This window comes from Anolis carolinensis, chromosome 2 (genome assembly GCF_035594765.1).
Source record: "Anolis carolinensis isolate JA03-04 chromosome 2, rAnoCar3.1.pri, whole genome shotgun sequence".
In the NCBI taxonomy this organism is placed as follows: Eukaryota; Metazoa; Chordata; class Lepidosauria; order Squamata; family Dactyloidae; genus Anolis; species Anolis carolinensis.
The window spans coordinates 72,589,114-72,610,186 of NC_085842.1; the positions used below are offsets into that span (position 1 = coordinate 72,589,114).

The 21,073-nt window shown below is 37.4% G+C and overlaps 1 protein-coding gene across 4 annotated transcripts in view; it reads right to left on the reverse strand.

Moving 5' to 3' along the window:
• Positions 1-21,073, reverse strand: part of fbln2 (fibulin 2) — a 222,830-nt gene that overhangs the window by 174,735 nt on the left and 27,022 nt on the right. The window contains exon 1 of one of the 4 annotated variants that reach the window (XM_062969967.1): positions 13,625-13,730. The exons of the other annotated variants lie outside the window; for them this stretch is intronic. The gene's annotated coding sequence lies outside the window, so the exon portion shown is untranslated. Of the gene's footprint in view, positions 1-13,624; positions 13,731-21,073 lie in introns of those variants that run through there. 4 annotated transcript variants of the gene reach the window in all.

Genomic DNA, 21,073 nt, shown 5'->3' on the forward strand with positions numbered 1-21,073 from the left:
CCCTACAGGTCATGAATTTCGATTGTCCTTTATTGCTATTTTGAAAACCTGGCAACACCAATTTATAGTCAAAATGAACAACCGTGGTCATCCTGATATTGCTAGACTGGAACTCCCATTAACCATAACCAACATAGCTAAAGGCAGAGTGCCAAAGGTCTTTTTTTCCCAAAGGAAAAAATAAATTCTTAAGATTCTGTCTGTCTAGGAAAAACATCATAGGATGATGGGTACAGCTAGATAAAACACTGTTCATTTGGAAAACCATTTTTCCTCTTGCTATGTTATGATCTTGTAAAAGCATTATATACTCAGTCTTCCACATTTGCTTGGGTTAAAGGCACAAGACCCCTGGAAAAGTGGATGACACCATTTTTAAAAAAATGCTTTTTTTAGCCAAGAGAACACCTCTCTAGGCATTCGTATGTTCTCTAGCATGATTCTATGGTCAGCTTTCAATGAAAGCTTAAGTAATATGTTCTCGCTAGGCATGTCTAGGGCAGTGGTTCTCAACCTGGGGTCCCCATATGCTAATTTGCCAGCTGTTAGGATTTCTGGGAGTTGAAGGCCAAACACATCTGGGGACCCCAGGTTGAGAACCATTAATCTAGGGCCCATTTCACACAGCTGTCTAAAATCCACATTGAACTAGATTATATGACAGTATGGACTCTGATAATCCAGTTTAAAGAAGATTTTGTGGATTATCTGCCTTGATATTCTGGTTGTATGGCTGTGTGAATGGGCCCTAGGTCTTGACTCCCTGGTCAACTTAGACTAGAAACTAACCATAGCATTGTACTTGAGACCTAGAGCTTCCTAGAAAGGACATGTTTACTAAAATCCACAAAAGTTAAACCCACAAATGTGAAAGACTAATTGTATCTCAACAGATCTTTTGTGGCTGATATTTTCCCTATCTTAGTACAACAGCTGTCATTATTAATATTTGCTTGCTCTGGTTATTCTAACATATTTTAACTGAGTTTTGCTTTTGTCTTTTAACTGCATCACAAGCAACTTTGCAACCTTTGTAGTAGAACAGTATAGAAACGCTGATGTGGGGAAGCTGACTAGCTGAATGTGACATTGGCAGCATTCAGTGGGACCTATGCTCTAATAAATATGTATGTAAGCATGGGACTAAAATGGACATTTGGCTTTGCAGTAATATCGTTTTAATAATCCTTAATATAGGAGTCCACTACTTTGAGAACTGAACCTGAAACTTTTGGTCTCGGGCTCTTTTCACACGTTCTATTTTATCAGTTGAGGAAATACGGAGACTGAGTTATGATTGCTAATTATGTTCTTGTGTCTTCTTAACAATTCAGTGGGTTATCTGAATGTCAAATTAAACCAGAATGCTAAAGACTTGAGAAGATACATGTCACTCATCCACACCCATTTGGCTCCTTCTGCAAATGGGACTGACTAAACAGAGGTTTATTTAGTGTGACCTATGAACCAGAAACTCTGGCTTGTCAGTGGAGAGACAAGCCAGAGTTCCCGGTTTCCCCCTGAAACATTAAGCAAACCACATACATGAAATCCATCATTTATTTAGCAGCTCGTGCTTGTAGTGGGGATGATTAGGCAGCACACAGGAACACACTATTTGCAGCTACTAAGACAGAGCTTGTAACATCTACATTTGGTCAATGAACATGTGAATATGTTCAGGCATAAAAATATATAGCAGAGTGGTATGTCTGGGGGGGGGGGGCAACTACGGTGCAACTCTCTTTGGAAAATCAGCAGAATTAAAATCCATGGAAGTATTCATTCAAAGTTCATCTTTGGAAAGAAAAACAGATTTGAGCAGGCAGCTCTAGTCAATACTGCAGGCAAGGGGTAAATTAAAGTGAAATAAAATTTTCTAAACATCTTTAGTGGCAGGATCAGTTGCTTTTTCTTCTTTTTCTTTGAAGAATAAACTTCCATGACATAAAGTATTTTTGGAAAGATGACTCAGGGTGCAGTTTGGTACACTTTAATTGCCATGGCTCAATGCTATGGAATTATGGGAGTTCTAATTTACAAGAATTGCAATTTAAAAACCTTTTCTGCTAAAGAATGCTGGTGCTTCACCAAACTATAACTCCCAGCATGAGCCATGGCAGCTCAAGTGTTTTTAAATTGCATTAATTCTACAGCATATTGCACCCTTAGTTTCCAAAGTAGATTCAGTGTGGCACATGCAAAAAAGTGATGTTAGAGAACTGCAAATTATAGCTTTTGTGGACCTAACCAGAAAGTATACATTCAAGTCAATTTTAAAAGGGTAGAGGCTGATGTCTAGTCTCACTAAGCTATAGAAAATTACCCAAATATTGAAGTTTTTTTATCATATCAAAGAAACAAAAACATTTATGAGCAGTTGTGAGTTTTCCAGGCTGTGTGACCCTGTTCCAGAAGCATTCTCTCCTGACGTTTCACCCACATCTATGGCAGGCATCCTCAGAGGTTGTGAGGTCTGTTGGAAACTAAGCAAGTGGGATTTATATATCTGTGGAAGGTCCAGGGTGGGAGAAGGAACTCTTGTCTGTTGGAGGTCACTGTAAATGTTGTAATTAATCACCTTGATTAGCATTAATGGCCTTGCCAGCTTCATGGCCTGGCTTTTTCCTGTCTGGGGGAATCCTTTGTTTGAAGGTGTTAGCTGCCCCTGATTGATTCGTGTCTGGAATACCTCTGTTTTTAAAGTGTTGTTCTTTATTTACTGATCTGATTTTAGAGGGGTTTTTTTAAAAAATAATAATACTGGTAGCCAGATTTTGTTCATTTCCATGGTTTCCTCCTTTCTGTTGAAATTGTCCACATACTTGTGGATTTTAATGGCTTCTCTGTGTAGTCTGACATGATAGTTGTCAAACCAGTGATGCCAGCCATGAAAGCCTTTGACGACACATTACTGAGTACATTAGTTGCAAATGCCTGTCTTTCTGGGATTCCAGAAAATACACCCAAATTAGGCCCTTGATGGATTTGTGTGGTTCAAGGGTTTTTAATGAGATTGGAACTTGGTATCAGGGTTGCTCTACAAACCAGAATCCCTTTATTATATCTGTTTTGGTTTCCTTTGTAAATTATAGATTATGTTTCATTTTACCACAGGAAATTGTTGCAGTCTTTTTTTCAGAAGTACCATGTGGTTTACAAACCAACTCTGTGCTGAATGTGCTATAGTTGATTAACAAATGCAACACAAATGCTGGAGCTAAAGACTACATCAAATGTAAATGCTTGATAATTGTGGCTAGGCTCAGTGACCTAAGTTTGGAAGCACAACAAGACCGATCCAGAAAAGAGATGCATATTCCATCAACCCCAATGCACATCAAGCATACTGGACACTTTTGCTAGTGTCCTATTTCACTTCTCTGCAATTCTGTAAAGGAGTTTCTTACCATCTTTTTATATAGTTAGATATCCATAAAGTTACATGACATAACAGAAGGGATTCTGGCTTTTATCTTTAACGATGTGCTTCTGAGATGGTTTCTATGGCGTTTGTTTTTGTATTTAAAGATTGTGTTGTATTAAACCTAGAATATAAGCTATATTGGATATGTTTTATAGAAAGATGGGTTATAAATGTCCAGAACAGATAAATAAATTATATAAAAAAGATTTTGCAAAATATTAAATGCGATGTCTTATATGTCTAAACTCAGTACTTATACCCTGGCATTTCTCAACACTTAGGGAAGTGGACTGTACATGACACTAAGGTCAAGAGTGGGTTTTGTTATCTCGTGCAGACACTGATGCCTTTTTTAAACCAAACTTTCCAAGGATCCCTCTTTATCTTATTTACTAATAAGACTATTATTATTATTATTATTATTATTATTATTATTATTATTATTATTATTTTATAACACAGCAAACAAGATAGATATGCTGGATTTCGTATCACAAAATCACAAGTCGAACACTTCCCAAGTGTCTAGGACTGTGTGATGTATTTTCGGATGATGCGTGCAGATCCCAGTAGGGTGGCCTTTTGCAGCTGGCAGATCGTAATTTTGTCAATGTCTATTGTTTCCAAATGCCGGCTGAGATCTTTTGGCATGGCACCCAGTGTACCCATCACCACCGGTACATTATTAATAATAATAATAATAATAATAATAATAATAATAATAATAATAATAATTAATATTATTATTTATACCCTGCTTTATCTCCCCAAAGGGGACTCAAAGCAGCTTGACATAAAAGCATTAATATGCAATTTAAAATATACAAATACACAAACATTAAAATAGAATTAAACACAAATAGCACTAAAAATTCAGATAAAATTAGATCTCATATGGAGCAGTTGATCATAAAGAAATATTAACTTTCTTTTGGCAAAGGTAAGACTCACATCAGTCACCTTTTTAAGGTAAAATCATCGATCTTTTCACAATGATGATCAGACATCAACCCCACAACAACATTATGCTTGTATCTCGTTCAGTAGTCATTTGGTCATTTGATTTGAGCAATTCCGTCATGGGCATAGATTTTCAGTATAATCAGGGAGCAGAGCTAGACAAAGAATACAAAAGAGGAGAAACTAATATGTGTCAAAAAAGAGTACTAGATGCTAAGGCAATAATAATAATAATAATAATAATAATAATAATAATAATAATAGTGCAGTTTTCTGGCATTGTATATTTCTGCCGCTTCTGTGACTGTTCATTTGTATTTTGTTTCCGTAGCCCACTTGTTGATGGATGTCCAGAATCAGCAGCATCTACTGCGGTCCTTTTTATCCTGGGCGACAACCGAGCCAGTATAGACTTCGTTTTGGTTTGATTCTCCATAATGCTAATGGGTTAGGTGCTCTTAGTTCTGCTCCTCAGCTGAGGCCTCTCTGGCTTGGTTGGACCTGCCGGTAGTTACACTACCGCCAGCACAGCCCTCAGTCATAATTGGAGCAGTTAAGCCTCCCCACCACGTCAATAATAAAGTTATTATTATTATTAATATTATTATTATTATTATTATTTTATAATCCAGCATGTCTATCTTGTTTGCTGTGTCATAATTAAATAATAATAATAACAACTTTATTTTTATATCCCACCACCATCTCCTCAAAGGGACTTGGGGTGGCTTACATGGGGACCAAGCCCAGCACAAACAAAGATTACAAGCTAAAACACAATTAAAAACATAACACATAAACAATCTAGTTAAAATAATTAAAAACAGCAGAGTAAAAACATCATAAAAATACATCATCCAAGATCAAAAACCAGTAAACCAGGACATGGTGGGCATGATCAGATTCAAGAGGGCTTCTCCTTGCATAAATTAGTCATAGTAAGATAGAAATGACTCATAATTTTGCATGCATTGGGTGATCTTAGAACAATGCAACTGCATTGTGACAATTTCTCAGCCCCCACAAAAGATTTTGTCATGATACTGAGGTCCTGTTGACACTGGGGAGTTTAGCCTGGCATAAATGTGTTCTGGAGTGGTCCCAGGATCTGACATCTTTATGCCAAATCTGAGGCCATTATTGCATGACTGGGAAGTGCAGAAGCTCTGTTGGAGAAGCACACACTTTATCTCCTTTGTGTTTTAACCACTGCGATCACTCCTAACTGGCCACAGAGCATCTTTTAAGATTCTAGCTCTTGTGAATGCATCTGCTGACATCACAAAGGCGGTCTACATGACCCCCTTTTCTTCTTGATCACATAGGTGCCCCATTCTGACAACAACTGAGAAGCCTAAGAGGCCGGGAAGAAAAAGAAGAGATCAGCTGGTCATGCAGGTGTCTCTGCCCATATTAGCAGAGTCTCCTGCAATGGCAAGAAGCTTGTATGGAACTCTATAGCCTGCTAGTAATGGCAACAACAGTGGTAACATGGCCACAGTCAATCCACTTTCCCTGTGCCGATATATACAAGCAAAAAGATATGGCACCAGTGTGCTATCTGGATAGCAGATGAGACCAAATTTTATGTGATCTATTTGTCCAGACTGCCCCAAAACCATAGGAAACTCTGGAGTTTCCAGCAATTTCTAAAATGGGGAAAAGTCAGTTTAAATCTAAAATCTCTGGAATACTCACTGGAAGTAGCTATGCATCATGAAGATAGACAATCTGTGTGGTTTAAACAGTATAGACATGTTCCAAGATACCAACTGTGGATTTCCCCGTTTTGGTTTTCACAATTTGTGTAAAATCTAAAGTTTTAAACTCTTATTTTGATGCAATGCTAGGATACTTTTTCTTTGTGAATCTTAGCATTCAGGTAACAGATGCGTGCAGGTGCGCATGCACACACACAGAGAGAGCAAGTACAAAAAGGCAGGCTCATTATTTTATAACAAACACACAAACATCCCATTCAACCCACTTTTCCTGAATCATGGGGCAAGGCAAGAGTTAATTGCATTTTCCAAATTGTTCATTTCTGCAGAAATGCACAAAATCACTAATGAAAATGCACAAATGTTATCTTAATCTAGAAGGAAAGAGAGTATCTCACAATGACTGTCATCAAGGAAAAAATGAAGCTTTCCTGTTTAACACACAAAAATAAATCAAGTCAGTATTTACTTCTCTTCTTATAATGAACCTCTTTGTTATACAAATACTTAGGGAGGATGTGTTGCTCATGGCTAGAACAAGCTCTACAAAATGTATTGAGTGCCTTTTCATTATCTCCTCCTGTTCCTCAGAGAAACCCCAATGGCATTGACAAGGTAATCTTCTTTTGCTTTTAATGTCATTTTCTATACCAATTAATAATCACAACATATTATCTCTGCTTCGCTGTCCACTAGGTATTTCTGACTAGAGTTCTGAATTATCGGTGTTTTGGATACTGCACAAGAATCAAGAATTATTGGGTAATGTGACATGTTCCAAATAGTGTCACTTTTCATAACTGAGCTGCTATGGTCCTATACATAGCAACTTCATTCAGATACCTTGTCAGTCCAAATGGACTTGCTCCCAGAGAACGTATCAGCACTGGAATCATAATTTTCTTTTTCCAGAAGGGATGAATCTCAGTTTGTTGATACTGATATTTAATAACTCTTTACTTTTTGCTTACAATCCCACTAACACCAGAGATTTCTTTTCACATTAATCACACATATTATTGCTGCTATTATTACCACCACCACTACTAATATTATTATTATTACTACTACTATTATGGATAAAAAGACAGTGGAACAACTTTTAATTGCTACAGAATACACTCAGAGAGACTTTTCAAATAAAGATATCTATTGACCTCATAATCTGAATTTATTTTCAGACAATTGTAGTTACAGCAAAAATAGAATCTCAGAGTTTTTCAAATTATGGAGTAGTTTGGTGTTTGGTTCTCCAGGATCTGGGTTGGACATGACTGACTAAAATGTATGGAAATTGCTTAGGAGCTCAGCAGTGCATTACCAACAAGTATGTAAAATCAATAAATTGAATTTTGGTTTATGGGGCGCCTAGCTATTGAAAATCTTTTCTTTCCTGTGTTTTGTTTTTGTTGACCATAAGAAAAGTATAACCTTAATTATGGCTAAGATTCATTAAAATTAACATTTCTGCCAATAAATGGGAGAGCACATGTCATTTGAACATGGTAACTACTATGTGAAATGTTCTATATTTGCCGCATTTGAAATGAAGTGACTTCTCATTCATTTTCCAGTAAAGGAATATCATACACACAGAAAGAATTAGGCAAGGGAACACAGAAATAATTATTACAAGGGAAAAAGCAAAGGAACTAATGCTCATATTGCTTATAGCTCTTTGACAACAGTCAAATACTGTAAATAAAAGCAGAGACATTTAAAATTAACGTGACATAAGCATGTGGAAACCAGTGATACACAGAAAGAAGCCTTCAAAGAGATACAATTTCAATCTGATAGGAAGTACCATATATTATCTACAAAAATAACACTCAGTACATATGGCTGCACCACATCTGATAAGAAGCATTTGCCCAAGACTGGATTTTGTTTGATAAGAGTAAAAAAAATAAGCTGGAAGAAGGGGGTGGAGGATGTAAATCCTATATTAAATAAACTTCCCAGATACTTCCTAGACACTATCAGATTGATATAGTCCAAGGGTTAGCCTAAGGCATCTTGTCAATTTCTTGCATATTGCCAGTAAAAGAAACAGGATCATTCAATTTCCAGGAAAGTGAGTGGAAGCAGAATCCAGCAGGGCAATCAAGCACACCTCTAACCAGAAGAGCAACAATGGGCAGTATCTATCACTTCCAGTTCCAGAAGAAACCAACTTTGTCCAGAACAGAAACATATATAAGCTTCCAGCTGCAAAGAAGCTATAAAAGGCATTGTTTTGTCTGTGACATGTGCACATGTGTAATTGAGAAGAATCACACCTTGCACCATCTGTAGCAGACTTCCCAAATGCATTGCATGGAGTGATCATTATTAGTTTAATCACTAGAAAGGAGATGCACTGCTTTTGTGAAATGAATTCATGATTTAAAGCAAATGTCACCACTGTGAGTCTCTCCAAATGAAGAAATAACTAAAACACAAGATAGTCAGAATGTTAGTTGCTGTTAAAACATCTGGTGAGGCATGTTCTACATTCTACTGCCATATTGCTGTCATAGCAGTATGGCAGCAGATGATCAAAAGTCAGGGACAAGACATACATTAACTGCATGGGAAGCCATGTTTGTTAAATTGTTTATCTGCGTAACTTAGACCAGTGTTTCTACATTAATTACACAGATGTTAGGAATTGTGGGAGGTGAAGTCCAAAACATCTGGAGGAGCAGAGTTTGAGAAACACTGACTTAGACAATCTCAGCCAATGACCCCCAAAGGCTGTTGGATTGTCAGCATTGTTCACACTAGGGACCTTCTCATAAAGGCAGCCAGAATTGCCACTGATTGTGCCCATTGCGGGGCATGGGGAACAAGCAGGCAATAAAAGCAAGATATTCTCTTGCAATAGATGTCAGTTATTCACTGGAAACATTATTCTGAGAAGTGCCCAGTGTCCAATACAATGAACATTCCATCCCTTGATTGCTTTAATTTGCTCCTATCTGACAAAATGACACTTTTAAATGTACATAACATGTCCTGATTGGGTAAAGGTTAGGCAACATAACATAGCCATCTGGAAGAGCACGGTATTCTTTTAAACTCTTGTCTTTTTTTCAAGGCTGATTCAAATTCTTTGAATTTGTCTTGTTTACTTTAAACAAACTTCATTTCTTCCTTACAGATGGATACGATCTGTCAAAGATGTTAGGCTTTTTATCCAATACCAAAAAATTGTTTAAACTACCATCTGTTCTTTCTAGAAGGGCACAATAAGACCAGAAACTATTTACCATTACATACATTACAGAATTTGGTTTGAATAGCCCATTAAAATGAGGAAAGACATGGCTTGAAATCTGATAATAGGCATTTCGCTAGGATATTCTTCATAAGGAACTATCAGGGATGGTCTTTTCTTGGAGAGCTAGAAAATCGGGAGACAAATTCATTTATTATAATGGCCAAGTTATATATATATATATATATATATATATATATATATATATATATATATCTTTTGATACATCACAACAATTAACTATTTTTGCCATACATAACTTATTTCAGTATACATTGTTCCAAAGGTAACTATTTCTTAAATGACATTTTAAACAGTCCTTAGAAATGTATCACATTTATTATATACCGTAAAGTAGTTGTCATCACAAACCAGCATAACCAGACGAACTGTGAATCCTATCAAGAATTTCTTGTTACTACCATTATTTACATGTGCAACAATCTATGGTACCTCTTGCAGTTTAGGTTTCACAAGGTTTCCACGCTGATTTCTCTCTATTCTAGTTTCAATGTAGTCATGAATGATGAATAATATAATATACTATAATAATAATATGATAATATAATAATAATATAATGATATACAATATATTAATTAGATAATATAATAATAGGATATAATAATAACAGAATATGATAATAATATGGTATTAATAGGATAATATAATAATGGGATATAAAAACAGAATAGCATAATAATATAATAATAATAGGATAATATAATAGAATAATAGAATGGAATAGAATGATATAAAATATATTAATAGGATAATATAAAATGGAATATAATAATAATAACAGAATATGCTAATAATGTTAAAATAATATGATAATATAATAGAAAAATAGTATAGAATATAATGATATAAAATATATTAATAGGATAATATAAAATGGAATATAATAATAACAGAATAATAATATAATATGAAAATATAATAGAATAATAATATAATGATATAATAATAATAATAATAATAATAGAAAAATATAATATAATTATATAAAATATATTAATAGGATAATATAATAATGGGATATAATAATAGTAACAGAATATGATGATAATAATATGGCAATAGAATAATAGTATAAAATAATGTTTCAGGGCATAGGATAGGAATAAGGATGAGAGGAGAATCCCAATGCGTCCTGTACCTTTAAGGAGCAGAAGCAGCAGGACGAGGCCCTCTTCCTTCCCTCCCACCCTCCCTTGCCCTGGCTCCAGGAGCCAATCAGAAGCCTCTGGGAAGCAAGGGAGTATGGCCAGGACGGAGACGGAAGAAATGGCAGCGCAGCAGCAGCCACGGAAGGTTTTTCAAGCCGCGGCTGGGGGACAGGCAAGGCAAGGCAAGGCAGGGAGGGAGGCACAGAAAGCAAGCACTTTCTCTCCCTCCCTCCCTCCGGTGTGTGTATGAGTGCTGCTTTAGCCCTGCAGCCATGCTTCCCAATGGAACTCTGCTGCAGCCTTAGTTGCTAGGTCTTACTTTCAGGGGAGGCCTTATATTTGGCAATCCCCTCAAATCCCTGCTAGGTCTTATTCTTTGGGGAGGTCTTATTTTCGGGGAAACACGGTATAAGCCCACCAAGTTTCTACATCCCATTTTGTATCATCCCTCCATGCTCGGGCTATCGTGGCTTGTATTGCAGCTGTCATATATTTTAGAATCTCTGTCCAATTATTGTTATCTTCCATTACCTTTATTGTGAGAGACATGTATCTAGCTTTGTCCCATATTAATTCTTTCTCTATTATTTCTTCCATTATTTTTCTAATTTTTCTATAAAAGTTCTGAATTTTTCTACAGTCCCACCACATGTGGGAAAATGTACCTATTTCCCCACAGTTGTGCCAACACTTATTTGAAGTATTTCCCATTATGTGAGCTACTTGGAGTGGGGTTCTGTACCATTTGGATATTATTTTCCTTTGGGTTTCTTTAATCCTTATATGTTTAATTTTATGAATATTGTCAATCCAAGACCCAATTAATTTCTCAGTAAAGTTTTTTTTCCTGTTTCCAGTTATCTATAAGGATTGTTTTTGTATTGTAAGTTAATGTGATTAGTTCGTCATACAATGGCCCAGTCATTCCTTTATCTATTTCTATTTTCCTTTTAATTATTCATAATGGCCAAGTTAAGTAGTTCAGTGTTCTGCCAACACTAAGACTGTTCTGCATCTAACCTGTCTAGTACAGTGGTTCCCAACCTTTGGTATCCAGTTCTTTTAGACTTCATCTCTCAGGAATTGTGGGAGCTGAAATTCAAAGCACCTAGAGGACCAAAGGTTTGGAACCACTGATCTAGTGTCAGTGGATATAGAGATGCTCTTGAAAGGGATCTTCAATTAAATATTACAGTTCAAAACCTGAGTGCCTATTTCAAATTAACATATAGACTTTGGGTAATATCTGCATACAGTGGACTCTTGTTGTCCACTGGAGTTTGGTTCCAGGACTGCTTGTGGACACCAAAATCCATGGATGCTCAAACCCCACTATATACAGTGGCATAGTAAAATGGTGTCCTTTATTTCAAATGGCAGAATCAAGGTTTTCTTTTTTTTTAGGGAAGGTGAATATTTTCAAACCACAGATAGTGGAATCTGTGGATAGAAAAAACAAAACTGAGATCCTGCACTGGCCTGGGGGCTGGATGTAACGGTTCATGTGGCCTCTTCCAACTCTATGATTCTTAGGACCTCATCACAGTACCAAATTTCAGCATCCTAGGATGCTTCCAGGATGCTGGGAGGATGGAGTCTGCTGGAGCCCATCAAACAATGTAGGATGACTTCCAGGAGTGCTGCAAGCTTCCAGCATCATGGCAGCATCTTAGGATGCTGGCCAGAGAACATACATGGAAGCTTCCCATGTTCTCACTGAGTACAACTGAGAAAGCATAAGGGGAAGCCAGGCAGTGGATGCTTCCCCCCATGGGATGGGTAAGAGGGTGATGTGGGGCACAGGGCAACAGGTTCCTCCACTACCCACCAGATTCACCACACTGCCTGGCGAATCTCACCACTATCACCTCCACTTTGGACCTCAATGTGATGAGGTCCTATGACTCTTATCAGTTTGAAAAAGAATGTATCCATCAAAATGTCATTTAAAAAACAACACATTCACAAGCACTCTCTGCCTGAGGCTAGAAGTCTATTCGTTGTTAAGGACAACTGTTCATCAGAGTCAACATGCAGTTCTTATTAGCGGTGTTAATGGGAGTCGTGTGAGCTACATTCCATCACATGCCACAGAGAAAATGTAATCATTATTAAGAGAAAACTGGAGATTGAAGCAAGCCATGCCTTACTGTATGTGTATATGTGCATGTGTGATAAGGAAACTAGCTATAACCATTTTAACTGCTAATTTTAATTGATTAGAAGTCATCTGAAATCATTTTTCATATGTCCTACAAGCAGTAAATTAAGGAACTGCAGTTACTCTTTGCAACTTATAAGATTTTCTAAACTTCAGAGCACTGTAAAGGAAATTCTGTGAAGGAAATATGGCTATTCTCAGGCATTTCCCATCACACCAGACAATGGAATGAGAAAAGAAAGAGAGGAAAGTTTTGGAGAAGCAGACTTCGTCAGCATCTAAATTATTCTCTGATATTTTGCAACACACGCAATCAGCTTTTGCAAGGGCTTAACTCTGTACAGTCTCAGATGGCTCATATTCAATATGTCACATTGAATCATGTCACCTTCTTGACTTCCACTAAAAATACAAACTTAACTTTCGCTAAATATGTGAGGTTTTTTAAAAGAAACTTTCTTACTTCACAGGTCAAAGGCCAAAAGCAACTAATTGCTTTTCATTTACAATGAAGGAATAAAACATTTCATTAAGATACAAGCAATAATGCCAAAACCTTTTTCTTTTTCTTTTGAGGTAGCCTGCAGGAAGACAGATTGCAAAGAAATTCTGTGCAATGCAGCAATATATGTCTTGCATTTTCTAGCTAAAAGAGTATCCAATAAATCCTTGTGACATTTATTAAAATTTTTCAAAGTTTGTCAGACAGAAGATATTTAGCAACAACCTGAATCCTAGAGAGTTAACTCTTAAAAACAAAGTCAAATAGTAGCAGATCAAAATATAATCTTTAGAAACAGGAGAGCACAAAAAGGAAACAAAATTAAACCTAAGCAACATCTTTTAAAGATTATGTATGTAAATAATAAAATGTCCACTAGAAATATTCAGTCAAACATTGCAGTTAACATAGATTTACAGACCTGTGAATGTAGTTACTGTTTCTTATACTCTTTTGTCTCCAGTCATATCACTAGTGCTCTGTTTCTAAGCGCTGCTTACAACTCACAAGTTCCTTTTCTCAGCCTTTTCCAAAGGAACAGCCCAGATTTTGTGGTGTAATCTGAGCAGCCAAGTACCATGTGCCTATGATACCGTTAATTCACTTTTTACCTCCCTCTGATGTACAAAGGGGAGGGAGCGATGAAAATGAAAAGACTGTTTTCTCTCAAGCAGGATCCAGAAATTAACAGCAACACATTTATATGTGACAATGTATTTATTTACTAGGCATTGAAATCCATTCTCTGTCTTAAAATGTCATAACTTGAACAGCCAGAAAAGTCTGACATTAATTCTACATGCCTGCCAGGTACACATATTTTTCTAACTTTTTTATATACTCTTGGGGGATCGGAGGGGAGGTGGAGATCAATCATCCTCAAAGCATAGCATAGCAACTCAAAGGTGCCCATTTGAAGAATAGCCTAAAGATATAATTGCTTTTCTCTGTTATTGAATAATTTTTGCAACATTGTAGCTGAAATTTGCTCTGCTTATGGTCATCTGAAGGATTTGTTGACTCCTGTTTACTCCTCATATTGGTCTTGAAGATAAGTTGAAAAATAAACTATCTGAAACATCAACATATCCTCCAATATTTTACAGATGAAACCTAGGACATATCAGGCCAACAAACTCTGAGGGCCCATTTCACAAAGCCATATAAGGCCCTGCTCTCAGTCCCGCCTCCTTTGTAGGTGCAACTGGTGGAGACGAGAGACAGGGCCTTCTCAGTGGTGGCCCCTTGGCTGTGGGATTCCCTCTCTAAGGATATTAGATCAGCCCCCTCCCTCCTGACCTTCCGTAAGAAAGTGAAAACATGGCTTTTTGATTAAGCCTTTGGAGAACTTGTGCAATAGATAAATATGGTATTATGTTCAATGACTATTGGAACAGTTCAGACTGTGACTTTGGATAGCATGTTTAACAATGAATGTATTGTTTTATATGTTTTAAGTGTTTTAATGTATTTTATAATTCTATTTTAAAATGTTTATTTGAATTGTACATTGTTTTAAGACATCAAATAATTGCCTAAGTGTAAAGCCGCCTTAAGTTCCCTCCGGGGTTCAGAAAGGTGGGGGTAGAAATCTCATAAATAATAATAAAATAAATATAACCCAGGATATCAAGGCAGAAAATCCCACAATATATGCTTTGAACTCAGTTATCTGAGTCCGCACTGGCATATATTTCAGTTCAAAGCAGAAAATGGGCTCGGGCTGTGGCGAAGGCTGGAGAGCAGCTGCAATGAATCACTGTAATGAATCACTCTGACCAGGAGGTCATGAGTTTGAGGCCCGCTCAGAGCCTATGTTTGTCTTGTCTTTGTTCTATGTTAAAAGGCATTGAATGTTTGCCTATATGTGTAATGTGATCCGCCCTGAGTCCCCTTCGGGGTGAGAAGGGCGGAATATAAATGCTGTAAATAAATAAATAAATAAATAAATGTGGGATTTTATTCAGTTGTGTGGAAGGGGCCTGAGTGCGCTCAGAAGTTGATAATGAAGAAGGAATTAGTAGCTACTGTAGGAATGGCTGCAGCAGTTTGCTTTTCCCAGAGACTACAGGGAAGGGGAAGATTGAATCCTCTTTTCTCCCTTTCTCCCTGGTGAATTGAGTGATAACTACTTCAACTCAGTTAGCTGCAACTGAGGTAAGATGAGAATAAAGGAGGAAAGTGGGAGAAGAACAAAGATACAGGGACATTTTAAAAGCAGTTGACAAAGTGGGACAACAGAAATAAACAGGACTGTCCCTGCCAAATCGTAACCATTGGATGGTAAACTGATAATAATATCAGAATTCCTTGCAAGCAACCATTATCTGGACAAATTAACATACCCATGTAAGCAATGAAATTGTTGGTTTTGAGTCAAACCAGAATCTTATGCAATTTCTCATAAAGTCGGTTAAGATAGACATAGCAAGCTTGACTAGATTGCAGTGCAGATGCATACATTTTCTTAGCTCTAAAGTAAACATGAAATTTGTAAGAGCCAGGCTGAAAGGTTTTCAATGGTACCTGAAGAAACATCTGCTCTGAAATCAAACTAAAGGATCATCAAGATAAGCTTCTGGTCACCAGATGTTCTTCTTTGGATGTCCTTACTGTCAGAGACGAGGATGGGAGTGATGAACAGGAACATGGATTTCTCAGTAGTGATTTTCCTACTCATCTTTCAAATATTACTTTCTGAATAGATTAATCAGGTGCCAACATCAATTGGCATACCATTAGTCACATATTTGTGTCACAAACATGTTTGCATGCTGTATGTTCTTTTTTGAAACCACCAACCCCATCCAGAAGCCAAGACCAACTACTACAAGGAAGGGGAAGGAGGGATGTAAGCAACCTGGCTGCTAAGAAGGCTTCTTGTTACCACACAGTTTGATAGAAAAAATGGAACAATGTTATTATTACACACTCTCTCTTGTAAACTGTAGGGTGATCAGAGTCGGTCACAATTTTCCAGTCAGTTCCCACCTTCTATATATGGCTATTCACTGGCCAAAGGATGCTGCAGAGGGCTTGGCTGTTTTCTCTAGGCAGGCATGGAACTAGAAATGTGGCCATACTTCAGTGCCATCTAGGATTGTGACCTATATGACTTAGTGTTGCTTTTTCCTTCAAAGTTGATTTCAGTTCATGGCAGCCCTAAGAGCAAGAGCTCTGAGGTCTTGCAAACTTGGGGCCATGGTTACCTTGACTGAATTCTTCCCTATAAAGGCAGTCTCCCTCTTTTCCTTCTGCCTTCTACTTTACCTAAGTGTCATCATATTTTCCAGTGTGTTATGTGATCTCATGACTTTCTAGCTTTTCCTACAGCAGATATCCTGGGACTCTTTTCCAGCACCAAATTTCAAAAGTTTGAATTCTATCTCCATTTTGGTTAAGAATGGTTGGTTTTAGCTCTATTTTTGCATTTCCTTTCTTAATATATTAAAGTCTTTGCTATTTTCTATATGTAATGCAGTGACATCTGCATATCTTAAAGTGTTGATGTTCCTCTCCTCAATTCCCCCATCTGCTTCCCCTGTGTCCAGTTCTTCTTTCCATATGATATCTTCTGCAGATAAATTAAATGGGTTGATAAAAGTCAGCCTTGCCTGCTGCTCTTGTTAATGAGAAATTGTTCTATTTCTCCCTATAATGTCCTGACAGTGGCCTCTCATCCAGATTATAGGTTATGAACAATAAGACGTTGTGGTAATCCCATTTCTTTTACAACAAACCATAATTTCTCATAATCTATGCAATCAAAGGTTTTTGCTGTAAACCATAAAGCACTAGTTGATTTTCTTTTATTTGTTCCATTATTTTATTTCTTTCTGATTGAATCCCTAATGCCTTTTTTAATCCAGTATGTATATTTGGGAGTTTTCCTCTCTATGTAGAAAAACCCTTCCATGTAAAGTATTGTAAAACCAATTTGCTCATATTAGAGCTCAAAGCAATAGTACAATGACTATTAGCCACTTAGTCATGGGGTCTTTCACCTACTCTCCCATGCTCAGTCCATGCGGTTCCTAACTGCCCCCCTCAGTTTTGAAGGTCTTGTGAATGAGGCCAACTGGGAAACATGTGAGGCTGGCAAGTTCACCAATGGCCTTATTCATGCTTTCCAAATGGCCTCATTAATGCTGCTTGCCTCCCTGGTGTGCTATGCCTGCGTTGTTGGGAGTATTACATTCAAGAACAAGTCATTTTTTTGTAATATGCACCTTCAAAATTTAGGTTGTGTTTACATTCAATGGTGCATTATACTCGAAGCAGGATCCCTACTGCAATTCTTCATCTCACCAGAGATCACTGAAGGGAGAGGGGTGAAAATGTCCTGTGTTGTGATGGACAAAAGAGACTTGCATCACTTGTAGAGGCTGCTGCCTGACAAGGCATTATTCCCATGATTGTAAATACATAGAGATCATGAATACAGATCAGTTACAGATGCATAATTCTAAATTATCCATTTATAACTGTGATTGTGAATTCCAGCCAATGTCTTTTTATTTCCCTCTCTATCCCTGACTTTAGTACATGGTTCTTTTGGTTCCCTGTCGACTAGGCTTGGTATCTCAAACCTATTCATTACATGAACTTTAAAGTTCACAGGGATGGTTTTCAGGCAGTATTGTGGCATTAATTTGTTTTAATTCACCATGCCTTTCTGATTATTTTTGTTCTTGATGTATTCTGTTCCTCTTCATTTTACTGGCTGCTATTTTACAGCTTCCATTATTTTCATACTATATTTCAATTGAAAAACGTCCCCGGTGGCACAATGGGTTAAACCCTTGTGCCAGCAGGACTGCTAACCAATAAGTCAGCGGTTCGAATCCAATAAGAGCAGGTGAGCTCCCTCTGTCAGCTCCAGCTCCCCATGAGGGGACATGAGAGAAGACTCCCACAGGATGGTAAAACATCAAACATCCAGGCATCCCCTGGGCAGTTTCTCAAGTTGCTCCTCACACTGAAAAAAATTGAAGAAAGAAAGTGACTTTTTCTTCACCTTCTTTCTCTTACAATTTCTTATACCTCTTGAAAAATGCTGAGCTGGGGTACTCTGGGAGTAAAAGAAGAGGAAAGGGTCATTGAATTTCATGGATCTTTTTTTTTTACTGTCAGTGAAAAATTGATATCAAAAACCCCAAAATAATAAAATAAAATAGTGTTTTGATTAGAACACCATTAGAAGTTTGTTTTATAACTATTAGTAAGGTGCTCTGAGAACCTTTGAGGCTGAAGAGCAGGATATAAATACTCTAAAATGAACTTAAAATTAAATTTATCTTCTTCTTCCCTCTCATCCTCCCTTTCTTCTTCACTACATTAGGGATGTAAATGTTGACTCTACATTATTTCCATCTTTTTGTTAACCCCCACAGTATCCTGTAAGGCAGGTTTATTGAGGGGTAGCAGAATATGACAAACATAGTATAATTGACCAGTTCATTCCAACTCCCTCATCTGAAGGGCTTGTCTGGTACCTGTTTAGAGCAAGGAGGCTTTAAAAACTGAAGAGAGTTCTAGTCACTTGCCTAAAAATACAAAAATGTGTTTGAGGACCATGTTTTGCTTTTCCGTCATTAAAAACAATGGTATAATAATAATAATAATAATAATAATAATAATAATAATAATAATCCCCACCACCACGTCAAGGTGGCACCTGCGGGGGGTGGGGGGATGATGATGATGATGATGATTGTTATTATTATTATTATTATTGACACAACGACGTTGTATGACACAGCAAACAAGATAGATATGCTGGGTTTCGTTTCACAAAATCACAAGTCGAACACTTCCCAAGTGTCTAGGACTGTGTGATGTATTTTCGGATGATGTGTGCAGATCCCAGCAGGGTGGCTTTTTGCAGTTGGCAGATCGTAATTTTGTCAATGTCTATTGTTTCCAAATGCCGGCTGAGATCTTTTGGCACGGCACCCAGTCTGCCCATCACCACCGGGACCACCTGCACTGGTTTCTGCCAGAGTCTTTGAAGTTCAATCTTGAGGTCCTGATAGCGGCTGAGTTTTTCCTGTTGTTTTTCGTCAATGCGACTGTCACCTGGGATGGCAACATCAATGATCCAAACCTTGTTCTTTTCCACAACTGTGATGTCTGGTGTGTTGTGTTCCAGAACTTTGTCAGTCTGGATTCGGAAGTCCCACAGTATCTTTGCGTGCTCATTTTCCAATACTTTTGCAGGTTTGTGATCCCACCAGTTCTTTGCTGCTGGCAGGTGGTACTTGAGGCATAAGTTCCAATGAATCATTTGGGCCACATAGTTGTGCCTCTGTTTGTAGTCTGTCTGTGCAATTTTTTTACAGCAGCTGAGGATATGATCAATGGTTTCATCTGTTTCCTTGCAGTCTGCATTTTGGGTCATCAGCTGATTTTTCGATCTTGGCCTTAATTGCATTTGTCCTGATGGCTTGCTCCTGGGCTGCAAGGATCAGGCCTTCTGTCTCCTTCTTCAGGGTCCCATTTGTGAGCCAGAGCCAGGTCTTCTCCTTATCAGCTTTTAATTATAATAATAATTAATAATTATAATAATTATAATAATAAAATAATAATAATAATAATAATAATAATAATAATTATTATTATAGTATTGGAAAATGAGCACGCAAAGGTACTGTGGGACTTCCGAATCCAGACTGACAAAGTTCTGGAACACAACACACCAGACATCACAGTTGTGGAAAAGAAAAAGGTTTGGATCATTGATGTCGCCATCCCAGGTGACACTCGCATTGACAAAAAACAACAGGAAAAACTCAGCCGCTATCAGGACCTCAAGATTGAACTTCAAAGACTCTGGCAGAAACCAGTGCAGGTGGTCCCGGTGGTGATCGGCACATTGGGTGCCATGCCAAAAGATCTCAGCCGGCATTTGGAAACAATAGGCATTGACAAAATTACGATCTGCCAATTGCAAAAGGCCACCCTACTGGGATCTGCACGCATCATCCGAAAATACATCACACAGTCCTAGACACTTGGGAAGTGTTCGACTTGTGATTTTGTGAAACGAAATCCAGCATATCTATCTTGTTTGCTGTGTCGTAGTAATAATAATAATAATAATAATAATAATAATAATAATAATAATAACAACAACAACAACAACAACTTTATTTTTATACCCCGCCCCATCTTGGGGCGGCTTACATGAGGCCACACCCAGGCGAAACAGACAATATAAAACTCACAATATAAAAACAGATCAATAAAAACAAATAAGATTTTGTGTACAAAAATCATACATTGATAAAATCCTGAAAAGAACCTAAAATGAACTGTGCCAAAAGTGCGAGTATTGCGAGCGATAATTAGGGGAAAGGTAGGTAGCCGAGACAGTAGTCCCGCTGCAATGCTAGGGAAAGAGTGAACAGGGAGAATATATCTGGCTAACAGAGTGAAAAATGCTATAAAATAAAATTGACAACTGGGCGATCCCAAACTATAGAAATCAATCGCCAAGGGCCTGTTGAAAGAGCCAAGTTTTCATGGTATGCATTCATCCAGCCTCTTTTGCCTTTAATATGTGATGAACCTTAAAAGAACATCTTACCTAGAGATAAGCAGCACTATTACATTCTTGATGATATGAGAGGACCTCATGCTTTCTGTAATACCATAGTTTGGCACTGGGCCTATACGCGTGCCTATTTTATCTCTGTCTCTCTCTATCTCTTACTCACTTTCTCTCACACACACACACACATATATTCCTAGTTTTTATGAATCAACTTTCTGAGGCAAGCACCAAGTGAAGATGTATTGCTTTTTACTTGGATAAATCTTAGTTGTTTCTACAACATGACAACAAAACAAATAAAGGTGGATGATGCTA